The sequence below is a fragment of the Anastrepha obliqua genome, unplaced genomic scaffold (genome assembly GCF_027943255.1).
Source record: "Anastrepha obliqua isolate idAnaObli1 unplaced genomic scaffold, idAnaObli1_1.0 ptg000205l, whole genome shotgun sequence".
Classification (NCBI taxonomy): Eukaryota; Metazoa; Arthropoda; class Insecta; order Diptera; family Tephritidae; genus Anastrepha; species Anastrepha obliqua.
The window spans coordinates 10001-12500 of record NW_026562272.1 but is presented as its reverse complement, the minus strand read 5'-3'; the positions used below and the strand labels follow the sequence as shown (position 1 = coordinate 12500).

The 2500-nt window shown below is 31.8% G+C and overlaps 1 non-coding gene and 1 pseudogene across 1 annotated transcript in view; both read left to right on the top strand.

The window, feature by feature from the left end:
- The first annotated feature begins 53 nt into the window (after positions 1-53).
- Positions 54-234, top strand: LOC129252417 (5.8S ribosomal RNA; annotated as a pseudogene).
- Positions 235-679: 445 nt separating this feature from the next.
- Positions 680-2500, top strand: part of LOC129252416 (large subunit ribosomal RNA) — a 3986-nt gene continuing 2165 nt past the window's right edge. Inside the window, exon 1 of the ribosomal RNA XR_008583432.1 lies at positions 680-2500. This exon is cut by the window's right edge and continues 2165 nt beyond it. This is a non-coding gene — a ribosomal RNA (large subunit ribosomal RNA).

The window sequence follows — 2500 nt, the reverse complement described above, 5'->3', positions numbered from 1 at the left end:
AATATATGCAAAAAAAAATTGACATTTGTTATAAATAAAAATAAATAAAAAAATACTCTAAGCGGTGGATCACTTGGCTCATGGGTCGATGAAGAACGCAGCAAACTGTGCGTCATCGTGTGAACTGCAGGACACATGAACATCGACATTTTGAACGCATATCGCAGTCCATGCTGTTATGTACATTAAATTCAATTTTAAAGTACTGCTTGGACTACATATGGTTGAGGGTTGTAAGACTATGCTAAATAAGTTGCTTATTCTTTTATAAAAATAATTGAATTTAAGCAAATGTGTATATTATTGGATTTTAAATAATTCATAATATTAATAGCAAAAAAAATAAAGATATATAATGAATTTTATTTATTATATATTCTTTAAAAAAAAAATCCTCTCAAATAAAATGAAATGATGAAAATATTGAATCTAAGTATTCTTTACAAAAAATTTTCATATTATTTATATATATATATATAAAATAATAATTTATATATGTAATTAAAAGGAGGAATGTCTAGCATAAAAATTAAATTTTTTATTCTAGGATTGCCTCATTTTACATTATTATTATTTTTATATATTTACAATATATAAAAGGAGAAAAGAAAAATAGAGATGAAAAGATGATATAATTTTTTTTATTAAATTGTGAGAAGATAAAAAAAGAATATTAAAACAACCTCAACTCATATGGGATTACCCCCTGAATTTAAGCATATTAATGAGGGGAGGAAAAGAAACTAACAAGGATTTTCTTAGTAGCGGCGAGCGAAAAGAAAATAGTTCAGCACTAAGTCACTTTGTCTATATGTCAAATGTGAGATGCAGTGTATGGAATATCTTAATATCTAGTATGAGAAATTAACGATTTAAGTCCTTCTTAAATGAGGCCATTTACCCATAGAGGGTGCCAGGCCCGTATAACGTTAATGATTACTAGAAAGATATTTCCAAAGAGTCGTGTTGCTTGATAGTGCAGCACTAAGTGGGTGGTAAACTCCATCTAAAACTAAATATAACCATGAGACCGATAGTAAACAAGTACCGTGAGGGAAAGTTGAAAAGAACTCTGAATAGAGAGTTAAATAGTACGTGAAACTGCTTAGAGGTTAAGCCCGATGAACCTGAATATCCATTATGAAAAATTCATCATTAAATAATTAAAAAAATAATGTGCATTTTTTTCATATAAGGACATTGTAATCTATTAACATAATAAAGTATTTATCAAAAGAATCATTGGTGATATTAAGTTTATTTAAATTAATTTGCTTTTTAAGCATATTAACATAAAATAAATACTAATGATTTGATAAAGTGTTGATAGATTTTATTATATATAATGCTAAAATTCATTTTTTGAATTTTACAAAAAATTTAATATCTATGATATTAATATTTATTTGTATGCATTTATATGATTAACAATGCGAAAGATTCAGGATACCTTCGGGACCCGTCTTGAAACACGGACCAAGGAGTCTAACATATGTGCAAGTCATTGAGTTATATTAAACTTAATGGCATAATTAACTTAACTTAAATATAATGGGATTAATTTTTAGTCTATTTTTTAATAAATAGTCAATTAATTCAATCCCGGGGCGTTCCATATAGTTATGTATAATGATAATTTATTATTATTTATACCTCTAACTGGAGCGTACCTTGAGCATATATGCTGTGACCCGAAAGATGGTGAACTATACTTGATCAGGTTGAAGTCAGGGGAAACCCTGATGGAAGACCGAAACAGTTCTGACGTGCAAATCGATTGTCAGAATTGAGTATAGGGGCGAAAGACCAATCGAACCATCTAGTAGCTGGTTCCCTCCGAAGTTTCCCTCAGGATAGCTGGTGCATTTAAAAATTATATAAAATAATCTTATCTGGTAAAGCGAATGATTAGAGGCCTTAGGGTCGAAACGATTTTAACCTATTCTCAAACTTTAAATGGGTAAGAACCTCACCTTTCTTGATATGAAGGTTGAGGTTATGATATAATGTGCCCAGTGGGCCACTTTTGGTAAGCAGAACTGGCGCTGTGGGATGAACCAAACGTAATGTTACGGTGCCTAAATTAACAACTCATGCAGATACCATGAAAGGCGTTGGTTGCTTAAAACAGCAGGACGGTGGACATGGAAGTCGTAATCCGCTAAGGAGTGTGTAACAACTCACCTGCCGAAGCAACTAGCCCTTAAAATGGATGGCGCTTAAGTTGTATACCTATACATTACCGCTAAAGTAGATGATTTATAAAACAATTTCGATTGATTTATAAATTTTGAAACTTTAGTGAGTAGGAGGGTACAATAGTGTGCTTAGAAGTGTTTGGCGTAAGCCTGCATGGAGCCGCTATTGGTACAGATCTTGGTGGTAGTAGCAAATAATCGAATGAGACCTTGGAGGACTGAAGTGGAGAAGGGTTTCGTGTGAACAGTGGTTGATCACGAGTTAGTCGGTCCTAAGTTCAAGGCGAAAGCCGAAAATTTTC